The sequence below is a fragment of the Alexandromys fortis genome, unplaced genomic scaffold (genome assembly GCF_014885135.2).
Source record: "Alexandromys fortis isolate MF-2015 unplaced genomic scaffold, M_Fortis_MF-2015_v1.1 scaffold_28, whole genome shotgun sequence".
In the NCBI taxonomy this organism is placed as follows: Eukaryota; Metazoa; Chordata; class Mammalia; order Rodentia; family Cricetidae; genus Alexandromys; species Alexandromys fortis.
This window is the reverse complement of record NW_026067901.1, coordinates 12,862,731-12,874,669: the sequence shown is the minus strand read 5'-3', so window position 1 is coordinate 12,874,669 and position 11,939 is coordinate 12,862,731.

Sequence of the window (11,939 nt, the reverse complement as noted above, 5' to 3'; positions counted from 1 at the left end):
ATACTCAGACCCACCTGCTTCTGCCTTCCGAGTGCTGGTTTAAAGGCATGCACCACCGCTGACTGGCTCCTCATGGTCTCTTCACAGAGAACTTGGTGGATCTCCGTCTCCTCTGCCCTTGAAGACTCAATGCTGCTCAGCTCTCTCTGCTCCACAGAGGCTGAACGCCACAGATGTGCCTCCAAGGCAAACAGGCTGGTCACCCCAGTCCCCTCCTGGACTCTTGGTGCCCTCTCCTTGTGATTTCTCAAGTGTTTACTACTTTCTTTTTCCTCTGTAAGAAGCTGGGAGAAGCCCCATCCTTGGCCCCGAGAAAGAAGATGAGGGGAGGACTAGGGAGGTGGTTCAACCCTCAGGACTTAAATCTAGATTTCCAGCACTCAATGAAAGCCAAGTATGGGAGGACATGTCTACAACCCAGCACTTGTGGGAGGGGAGCAGGGGTGGTCACAAAGAGACAATGAGTCCCCAGGACTCAGGTTGTAATTGTAAGTGTATCTCTCCTTCCTTCCTCCCTCCCTCCCTCCCTCCCTCCCTCCCTCCCTCCCTCCCTCCCTCCCTCCCTCCCTCCCTCCCTTCCTTCCTCCCTCCCTCCCTCCCTCCCTCCCTCCCTCCCTCCCTCCCTCCCTTCCTTCCTTCCTTCCTTCCTTCCTTCCTTCCTTCCTTCCTTCCTTCCTTTCTCTCTTTCTTTCTGTGTGTAGGTACCAGAGCTGAGTTACAGATGACTGTGAGCCACTGGATCTGGATTCTGGGAACCAAATTCAGGTCCTTTGCAAGGGCAGTGCACATGCTTAGCCACTGAATCATCTCTCCAGCCCCTCAGTGAATTTCTGACCTTCATAGCGCCCTTTCACGGAGGCCAATGCTTACTGACGTTTACTTCTGTGCCTGGAATAATGCTTGGAGCCAGACTCAATGGTTGTTGCCTGTCATCCCAGCACCTAGGGAGCTGAGGCAGGAGGGTTATGAGATTGAGATTAATTAGCCAGGGATATATAGTGAGACCCTGCCTTGGGCAGGGCCCAGCTCCTGGCACATAGTAGGTGCTCAGTAAAGCGTTTGGTATGGTATATAGATGAATGAACGAGCTGTTCACTCTATGTGCAAAGAGGCTGAAGGTGAAAGAGAAAGAAGCAGACAGAAGGGTCCTAAGGGCTGGCTGGGTACGGCAGTCTGGGGTCCTGGACCTAGTCCTGCAGGCAGGGAGAAATCAGCAGGGACATAGCAAGATCCCTTTCCTCTTGTCCAACTGTCCCGAGCACCATGACAGAAAGGGAGGATGTAAGGTCACATCTAGAAACATCTCAGTCCCCAGGACAGCGCTCCAGCTGGGCTGGATTCCTTGGTGAGACCTCGGGATGCCTGCAGCGCTTACATGGCCACACCCACCTGCCCTGCCAAGCTTCAAGGACAAACAAGGCAAAGTCAAGCCTGGAGGAAGTGAGGAACAAGCTCAAGCCTGCTGTCTAAGCTGTGAGGTCCAGAGGAGGGCCTCATGATGCCCTGGGTGGCACACATGCCCAGATGACGAGTGCAGGCACAGGCATCACTGTGTGATGCTTGCAAGAGGGTAAGAGGTTTAAAGAGAACAGTGAGTTGATTGTGTGCCACAGACTCTGAGGAGCCTGCCCCCCTCCCCCATCAGGGCTCATAGAGGCATACATGGATAAGAGCTAAAACCTATGGTACAGGGACTGAGATAGCCCAGCTGGTAAAGTGCGTGCTGCACGGAGACCCGAGTCCTAGTCCCATGCACAAGCTGGTCACAGTGGTGTGTGTCTATAACATCAGCCCGGGAAAGTGAGGAAGGAAACCAGCCCCTGGGGCTTGCTGATCAGTCGCCTAGTCAAATCAGCCACCTCCAGGCTCAGTGAGAGACCCTGTCTCAAAAAATTAGGTGTATGGGGGCGGTGGTGGCTGGAGAAATGGCTCAGGGGTTAAGAGCACTGCCCTGGATTAGGATCCAGATTCAGTTCCCAGCGTACACACGGTGACTCACAGTAAAATTCTGTACCCTCTTCTGATTTCTGAGGCCACCAGAAATGCATGCAGTGCACAGACATACATGAAGGGATAATACCCATGCACATAAAATAAAACAAAAGTATTTTAAGAAAGCCAAGATGCCGAGGCGTCTCTCCAAGATGTTGCTATCTTTCTGCCTCAGGTGCCTCCTCATCTCCCTCTGCCCGCGGACCTTTTCATATCCTTCACTTCCAAGGTTCAGGATCTTCGGGAAGACTTCCGAGCTCTTCGCCCATCATCATCACAGCCAGCTCTTCGCAATCTGGTCCCAAGAGCCTGGTTAAAAACTTCACACACACTATCTTCTGGAACCCTCCCAACGCTAACAGGCGGATGATGCCATTGTGTTTTTTATTGAAGAAGCCACAGTAGCTCAGGGAAAGCAAGTGGGAAGAAGAGGTTGCATCCAAGTGCAGACCTGCCAGAGCAAAGCTTGCTCTAAACCACGGTAACACATGACGGCCAAGAGAAAGTGGCCATGGCCTCCAACACTGTCTCTAGCTGCTCATCCCCGACCCTTGGCCTTCAGGATCCTACCCAGGAGGCCAGGAGAGAACCTTTTTCTTTTTTACTTTTCATTACTGTATGTGTATGATGTGTGTACCGGAGTGTGGTGCAGGCCTACCATGGCATGTGTGTGAAGCCCAGAAGACAACTTTCAGTTCTGTCCTTCCGTCACGGGTTCCAGGGACCAAGTTCAAGTTGTCAGGCTTGCACAGCAAGTGTCTTAACTGCTGAGTCATCTTTCGGACCATCACAAGGCAAACTTTGTTCAGGGTCCTCCGAGGAACCCTCACTTCCTGCAGGGTTCACTTCTCAGGATCCCCACAATTCTGCCTAGCTCCATCTCCCCCTGCTTTTCAGGGCCCAGCACAGAGCTGGTGTGTGTGTGTGTGTGTGTGTGTGTGTGTGTGTGTGTTCGTGTTTGTCTAATGAGTGAATCCAGTCTAGTGTGAGTGGATCTGGAAGCAGACCTGGAGTGGAGGGATTCGAATGAGTACTGACTTGGTGACTTAATAAGATTATGCTCCCAGCCCAGTCCCTTCACCATTTTTGACCGTCTGTTTTCTCATCCATAGGTTGGGGGCAATGAAGCAATGAGAGATGGAAAGACCAGTTAATTCTGTAGTTAGTCGTGAGGTGGGGTGAGGGTGCTTCAAGCCCAGGTCCAGGGACAAGGGCTCTGGCCCTGCCCCTTGCTCTGCCAAGTGTACACGTTTACAGCCACAGCTATCACAGTCTCCCGAAACATAAGACAATAATACAAAAGGTCATGGAGTTTCTTCAGAGAATACTCTAGCAGAATCCCCTGCCCCCCACTGGCAGTTCAGCTGATCTGAACATTGTGAGCGCCTCAGGGGTTCCTCCATTTCTGCAGCTGGAATCTATGAGAAAACTCCAGTCCTTTAATTGGAACCATGTGTCCTTCCAGCAAACAGCAGGTGGCTGGGCCAACAGAGAAAGGTGAGCATCGGAACAGTATGTGTCCTTTGACCTGTTCATCCGACTTCTGGGAATCAGTCCTAAAGAAATAACTCCAAATATGGGGAGGCTTATGAACAGATAAGACTCCTTGCAGTATTTCTCAGGACAGCAGGGGAGAGGGCACTGAGGAGGAGGAGGAGGGATGCTGCTCCACCTGGTGCGTTGATGTCTCGAGTGGGAGTGGCCAGGGAGCTCCAAAGTGACACTGGAGAGTCCAGGGAAGAGTTCAAGTTCAGAACCTCATACCCCCGTGATGAACTATGGAAGCCACATCATAAATACCAGAATGAGTTCGCTGCAGCTCCAGTTATGTCAAGAGGGAGGCATTGTGGGAGATCTTTGTTTCCATTTCTCCAAGAAAGCTTTGTTTTCTCCAATGTGGTTCTGGTTAAAAGTGTATTGTAAATAAAGAGCCATTAAGAGCAAAGAAGGAACGGCTAGTTTTCTGAGAGAGAGAGAGAGAGAGAGAGAGAGAGAGAGAGAGAGAGAGAGAGAGAGAAGTTTTTAAGTTGGTGAAAAACAGTTTCTGCAAACTCTCTGACCTGCTTTAAATTTCTTTTTCTTTCTGCAGACAATGGAAGCCCATCCTGGCTGATGCTAATAAGTAGAACATGTTCCAGGGAAAAATACTCAGGGAAGCAAGACAGATCAGTGCTACCCTCCTAACCTGGCTGTATTTCCTTCCAGGTTCAGTCTCCCCAATCCCCATGTGTGTATGTGCACACACGTGTGCTTGTGTGCGTGCGTGCATGTGTGCATTCTTGTGGAGTCAAGGCTAATGCTGGTGCCTTCCTCCATTACTCTCCATTTTGTCTTCTGAGACCAGGTCTTTCTCGATGAGCCTGGAGGTCATCAGTTGGCTGAACTGGCCCTCTAGCAGGCCCCAGGGATCCTCCTGCCCTGCCCTCCCAGTGCTAGGCTTGCAGGAGGCCACACTGCACCTAGCTTTTATGGGGATGCTTTGGGTCTTCATGTTTGCCTGGCAAGCACTTAACTCCCTGAGTCATCTCCTCAGTCCCAATATTCATACTTATTTTAGCAAAGGCAGGGTACACACAACCTTAACTTCTTCTTGATTTTTATTCTATTTAGATAAGTTTATTTCAGCAGATTTCCTGTTTACAAATGTGAAGAGCTTTACCATATTTCAAGTGGGGGATGTTGTATTTATGTGACCGTCCCTGTATGACATGTTTCCTTATTTCCTTATATTTCTTTTTGTGATTATGCTTCTATAAGTCTCATGGTGATAAATGTTTGCACATAAAGCTCCCGTAGTTTCCCACAATAGACATGTAAAATCATACAACTATGATTTATATCGGCAATGACAAATTAAAAAAACATGGAAAAATATCCCACTCAGAATGGCAATGGATTATAAATTCTTAGTACTAAAATAGTAAGGACAGAGGTGTGAGTTCTGAGCCACAGTTGAATATATGCTTAGCATGCCCAACCCCTAGTGCCAATGTGAGGATGGCAGTGGTGGTGATGGTGATGGTGATTATGGTGATGTGGTGATAATGGTGATGGTGGTGATGGTGATGATGATTGTGATGATGGTGGTGGTGATGGTGGTGATGGTGATTGTGATGATAGTGATGGTGATGATGATTGGTGGTGATGATGGTGATGGTGGTTCCTATTTTGATGGTGAAGATGATGATGACGGTGATGATGGTGATTGTGGTGATGGTGATGAAGTTCCCACACACAGATGAACCTGGAGGACATTACACTCAGTGAAATAAAACACCCTCAGAAAGAAAAGTATCTTGTATCTACGACCTACAAGGTCGTTTAAAAATTACTGAACACTTATGAACAGAATGAATGATGTTTACCAGGCCCAGGAGGCAGGCAAGGAAGTGAAGGGATTTAGGGCAAAGGTTTCCAAGTTGCGGACTCAGGATTAATAAGTTCAGAGCTTTCTATAGTGGAAGTTTTGCTAGAGAGTACACTTTAGACACTCTAGCTATCCAGTAGCTAGTTAGATATTATCAGACTGGGAGGACTGGGGCCCTTGCATTGTTATGACCAGCAAAACAAAGATTGGGATAATAAGGCTTAAGTCATATCTCTGACCACGGAAGGACAAGTGACATCCTGGCTTGCCCAGAACCATTAACTGAACTCTACAGTTGAAGAATTTCTGATAAACGGAAAAGATATGTCAATTCAAGCCCAATGTGGTGGTGTATGCCTTTAACCCCAGCTCTCGGGCGGTAGGGCCAGGCAGATCTCTGTTTGTTTGAGACCAGTTTGGTCTACAGAGTGAATTTCAGGACAGCCAGGGCCTCACAGAGAAATCCTGTCTTGAAAAACAAAACAAAACCCCAAAACAAAGCAAAAAGTCAATTCAAATGGGCCTGTCAATCACCAGGACAGGACAAAATCCCTCGGGAAAACTGCCAGTCCTGGAGAGTTCAAACAAGAACCTACCTATCTGATAATTTTTTTAAAAATAAACATAGAGATGAACCTTCACATGGTTTGTGTTGAGAAAAAAGATAAATGTAAAAGACAGAAGGAAAGCTAAAACCTAGGAGGCGTGAAGGAGAGAGGAGGGGCCACACAGCGGGGCAGAGGAACCTTTTTTTCTGTGTTCTTGGCACACCTGCTGTTCTAGGCTGATGTCTGACTTTGCAAGTTCATAAAATAAACCACTTCCCTTTTGCCACTCTGACTCTCTGGTCCTTGCTGATGACGAAGTGAGTCCTGGACCACTGGTCAGCTCCAGACTCCACATGGCTCTCCCTCCTCAGAGCCAAGATTACAGACGCCTCAAGCTGTGCCTGCCTTTTTATGTGGGTCCTGGGATCTGAACTCAGATTCTCATGTTTACATGGCAAGCACTTCATCAACAGAGTGCTCCCCAGTCCTCCCATGCCTCTTCTTGTAAAGACCTCAGTCTGAACCCAAGGGGACCCCCTTCATGCAGTCACCTTTATGGCCTTGTCTCCTACACAACCACCTGAGCTCCTAGGGCTAGAATATAAGCATGTGAATTTAGGGAGACACATCCCCGTCCTCCACCCTGAACAATGGCACTGTGCCGGGTGAGCTCTATGGGAGATGAGAGCACGGGTCCAGCCTTTCCAGGGGTGCATGTGAACCCCAGTCTGTGGAACTAGCAGCCCCTTTGGGAATGCTGCCTCCTTCCCTGTGAGATCCGGGAGACACCCTCCTCCTAGCCAGCTGTGTTAAGTGAAGTGGGATCAAAGGCCTGGCCTGTGCTGGGACTGGACACATGGAATCCTCAGACAGATGTGTAAGATGGGCCAGGCAGGGAGCTAGGCGTGCAAACACCATTGCCAAATCCTGTAACTGGAGACTGCTCATTCATTTCCTGGCCACCTAGACCCAAATAATCACACAAAAAGTATATTTATTACAATACCGTTTGGCCAATGTCTTGGGCATATTTCTAACTAGCTCTAACATCTTAAATTAACCCATTTCTATTTTTTTATATTTTACCACGAGGCTCATGGCTTGTTACTTCTTGCTTCTTGGGCAGTTATATGGCTTCTGCCTCCTTTGGCAGCTACATGGTATCTCCTTGACTCTGCCTACTCTCTATATCTCTGTTCTTATTTCCTGCCTGGCCTTACTCTGCTAATCCATTGGCTGAAACAGCTTTATTTATCAACCAATAAAAGCAACGCATATACAGAAGGACATCCCACAACAAAATCCTAATGCTGGTTCCATCACTCACAGTCATCCTTTCTGTGGAGCCCCCTGACTCTGGTCACTGTCCCATGCTGAAGCCCTCACCCACTATTTATCCCCAACACTCCCACACCTGCCTGAATACAGCCTGCTCCTCACTAGTCCGGGCTGTGTTCTCCTCTCTGAGGCCTGTTCCTCTGCCCCCTGAACTTGCTTCCTTCCTGTTGGTGTCAGGGCCAGTGTTGGGTCACCTCCTCCAAGAAGCTTTCTCTGATTACTTCATGCTTCCTCAGACCCCGGGGTTTGCCCAGTGGCCTAAGGTTGTCGTTGGATGTGGAGAAGCATACAAAAACAAGGAGCGTGTTTATGTTACCCAGAAGCCCATTGAGAGCCGTCACTCCAGGACTCTCCCCTCCCATCCCAGACTCCAGGCCTTCTCACCATAAGAAGGAATGTGGCCCTTGGGAGAGCCTTGGATGAGGCTGCAGTGAGAGGAGGCACAGGTGCCAGGGTGAGCTTTGTGGCAGGAACATCTGCTGGTACTATTCAGATTTTGCATATATGGTGTCATTCATTGCTTTCTGCAGCCCACACAAGGTCACCCCATTCTCTGAATTTCGCACCCTGGTCATGACTGCCAATGACCATCCCAAGAAGAAAAGGTCCCTAAAGAAGGAGAGACTAAAAAGGCCGTGAGGTATCATGTGCCCAGGCCTCCTCCCAGTCTGCAAGGTAGCAGTGGCCCAGCAACAATCCTGGGGACTGGGGTCTCTCAATGCCTCATATGAAGAGCAGAGTAGAACACTGGTCCTAGAAGTAGGTATAGTTTCACCCAGGGCACCCATTGAAGGCTGAGTTTTCCTTAACTTGTGGCAGCACTGGGGTATTCAAGCCTCCACAAGGACTTCTGAGCATAGCAGAAGAGGCAGCCCATCCCTGCTCTCCAGGAACCCATGGGCTAATGGGCACAAAAGTCAACCCACTTAGGGAGAAATAAAGGAACATGAGGAGATTGGAGGTTTGGGGTTCAGGAGGAGTTGGGTCAGGGTAGGGGACATCCAGGCCCAAAAATTGCCAGCATGGGAAACAGGAAGGCCTCTCAGAGGTGCATCTTGACTGAGGCACGAAGCAAGAAGCCAGCTGCTTAAATGTAAGGCCATGAAGCCTTTGAAGCTCCTTTGAAGAGGACTTAGAAAGCAGATGGAAGCCAACAGTCGAATTGCACCCGAGGCTCCCTGCCTGGGAGGTTCCCAGCCTGGGAAGGGCCTCCACCTGCTTCTGTAGAGGCAGAAAGCAAGGGCAGGGCTTAGGTGCTCCAGGAGCCGTGCAAAGGCCATGGGGCCGAGGAGAAGGTGTGAGGGATGTGAGGCTGAGATGTGAGGGGTGCACCGAGGTCAGAAAACCATGAGGGGGGCAGGCACGATTTCATATACAGAAATTCCAGGCAGCCGTGCTCCAGAGCCTGGCAGCTTGAAGCCATTCATCTTGAGGGAGGGAGAGTTCGGGACAGCCTACCAGCGCCAGCTATGATCTCTCAAGCAGATGAAGAGCTGTTTGCTATCAGGAAAACCATCTGTTAATCTGGCTCTGGCGATGAGACGAAGCTGGACTGTCACACAGGCCATAACGAATGACTTCCTGCTAGGAGTGGGTTGCGTGATGGTATGGGTGTGTGTCATCTTGTCTAGGACCCAGGGTCAGAGGTCTCTGCTCTCGTTCTCCACATGGAACTTCTCTGAAGAGCAGCCTAATTTTATTTTCCTTAATTTTCCCCCTTCTGTGTAGCCCTGGCTGTTTTGGAACTTGTAGTAGATCAGGCTAGCCTTGAACTCAGAGACCTATCTGCCTCTGCCTTCTGCGTACTGGGATTAAAGGCATTTGCCACTACTGGCTGGCTCAGCCTCACTTTCTTAATTCTTAATTCTTTATTTTTATTTTTTTATTTGCAAAGAACAACCCAACATGTGACTTGTGAAGTTTTGTTGTTGTGTCTCCCAGTAACATGGGGTCCTTCTTTGGACTGAAAACAAGAGCCAAAGAAACCCTCACAATTTAATCTTTTTTTTTTCTTTTGGTTGCCAAGAAATTCAGGGTCAAGTTGAGATACAACAATTATATCTTACTAGGTTTCTAATTGTTAGTTCAATCTAACTATGCATACCACAAAGGCTATTATGGACATTGCATTTTTCTAGATTTTTTTTTTTTTTGCTGTTACAACTAATTCTTCCATTGTAACAACTGAATAAAAGGAAGTAAGTCCCACAGAGAAATACAAATGGCTCATAGTCCATGAGAAATGATTGGTCCTTTCTGAACATGGAAATCAGGCTTTTGTTTGTTTGTTTGTTGTGAAAAGATCCTGCATGAAGAAACGCTAGCTCACACTGACTGTGAGGCAGAGACTCCACTTCTGGGTCCTTTTGACTGAATGTGAATTCCTCCCTCTCTGGCTTTCCAGAGCACCCATGCCAGGAACTACAGAGATGGCCCAGCCTAGAGCACAGATCTCACCCTGCCAGAGTTCTAACCAGGCAGAATCTGGACCTCCCACGACAGGAGAGCGGCCACCAGCTGTACCCATGGCGCTCACAGAGTGTGTTCACTAGGTGTACAACCAAGAGCCTCGCCCAGACGGGAACACGTTTCTGCACTGCTGTTTGATAGGAAACAGACACCCAGATGCCAAGTGGAACCAGGCATTAGAGGACATGGAGTCCCATCCCAGTGGCGCCACTCTCCAGTCTGAGATGAGAGACTCGTCAGCTGTAGAACAAAGCTGCTCCCTGAGTCTCCCACACTCCAGTGGGCCGAGGTCGAGGCCTGACTGACTGCATGCCTGCATATAGTCAGAGAACATGGAACTTGAAATGCTAATCTAAATGACAGAGTGCACTCTCCAGTGACAGCGTGTACTGAGGGGTGGCAGTGTGATGGGGCCGTGACTGCCGGGGTGAACTATCAAGGATTTGGAGGCAAGGGTCCATTTTTAACAGGAAGTGAGGGAGATTATATAATCTCTGCAACAGTGATCTTTAGCCACAGATATCAGTCCCAAGGGTGGTGTCAGCCCAACGCTGCCCAGGGTATTGTTATAGACATCCTCGCAGAAGTTTTTCTAGGCAAGGCTAGGGTGACCTTTGTGCCAGGCTGAGGTTTTGGCAGCACCTCCTGGGATGGATGGCTCCTGTTACTGGGCAGTCATGTGTGAGCCCCTCCCTCATTCATGCCCTCCTGTTGATTCTTGTTATTAGGGTCTGACAGGAGTGACTCCATGCCGATCTGACAGCTTCCTCCTCCTTCTCTTCTTCCTCTTCCTGTTCTACTTCCCCTTCCTCGTCCTATTTCACTTCTCTTCTTCTTCTTCTCCTCTTCGTATTCCATTTCCTCCTTCTCTTTTTCTCCTGTCCTCCTCCCGCCATCCCGACTTTCTTTTGTTTGAGGTAGAGCCTCACTATGTCTTCCATTCACATCTTTCTGCCTTTGCCTCCACAGAGCTGGGATTACGTGTGTGTGCGCTCGCTGTGGATACAGGGCAACCGATGCTTTGCATTTTGTGGAGACTGTGTGGGAATGCCTGGTCTTTGGATAGACAGCCCCCGTTAACATCTGTATAAAGCTCAGGCCTCCAGTCTTTCCAAGGACATCTGAGAACTGGGGTCTACCCAGAATGGATTAAGGAACCCGAAGTCACACAGGATTTGGGGACTGCGGTTTTCCTGAAACTACTCTCATTCAGATCATTTTGTGAACAGAAGATATTGAGTCTGGGGCCAGGCTGGAGCAGGAGAGTTGGACAGTGGGGAGGAGGTGGGGATTGACACTGTGCTGCCTTTGCTGCTGCCACTGTCCCATGACTGACAGCAAGCGAACCGCAGAGTTCTAGGCGGGGACCCTGTCATGGGAATTTTGTATTCTTTACTTCTCAACTGATTCAAGCCCTACCACCACATTAAACAGATGAGGACTGCAGGCAGATTTTTCACTGGGACCGTCGGCTCCTCAGTAATGGCATGGAGACTTATTATTAATTATGAAAGCTTGGCCGATAGCTTAGGCTTCTTTCTTTTTTTTTTTTTTCAGGTGGAAGAACAGCAACCTTTATTTTGCCCAGCAACCTTTTATACCTCTACTCCTTCTGTGAGCTTAGGCTTATTTCTAACTAGCTCTTATAACTTAAATTAACCTTTACTTTCTGCCCAATGGCTTTATTACCTCATCTCCATATTGCCCATCCTGCTTGCTCTGCATCTCCTGGCATCTCCGCCTTCTTCTTCCCAGCATCCTCTCTGTCCCCCAAACCCTGCTTGGCTATTGGCCATTTAGTTTTATATTAAATCCTTCTTACAGTGTAAAGGAATGTTCCACAACAGAGGACACAATGCACCAAGTGGATGAGTGATTCACAGAGGCTCCCAGAGCCCGAAAGTGGTCTATCCTGGACTGGACTTGGGTGCTTTAACACAGGGCCATGCATTCCCCTCATTCTTGGTCACCACCTCTAGCTCATCTTGGGGTTTCAGATTGGCACCTGTTTCCCTGACATCAGCTGACTGGCTTTCCCAGCCACCAGGCGTGTGACAGGACGATCTGGAAAAGCTGTGTGGACAAGCTTGGGGCAAACACCTAAAAAATGAGAGAAGAGGAGAATGAGAGCGAATGGCAGAGCCTGGTGAGGGCTGAGCACAGACCCGGGTCTCCTGCCTCCCCTCAGCCACCTTCTCTTCTCCTCCAAACTCTGCAACAACAAC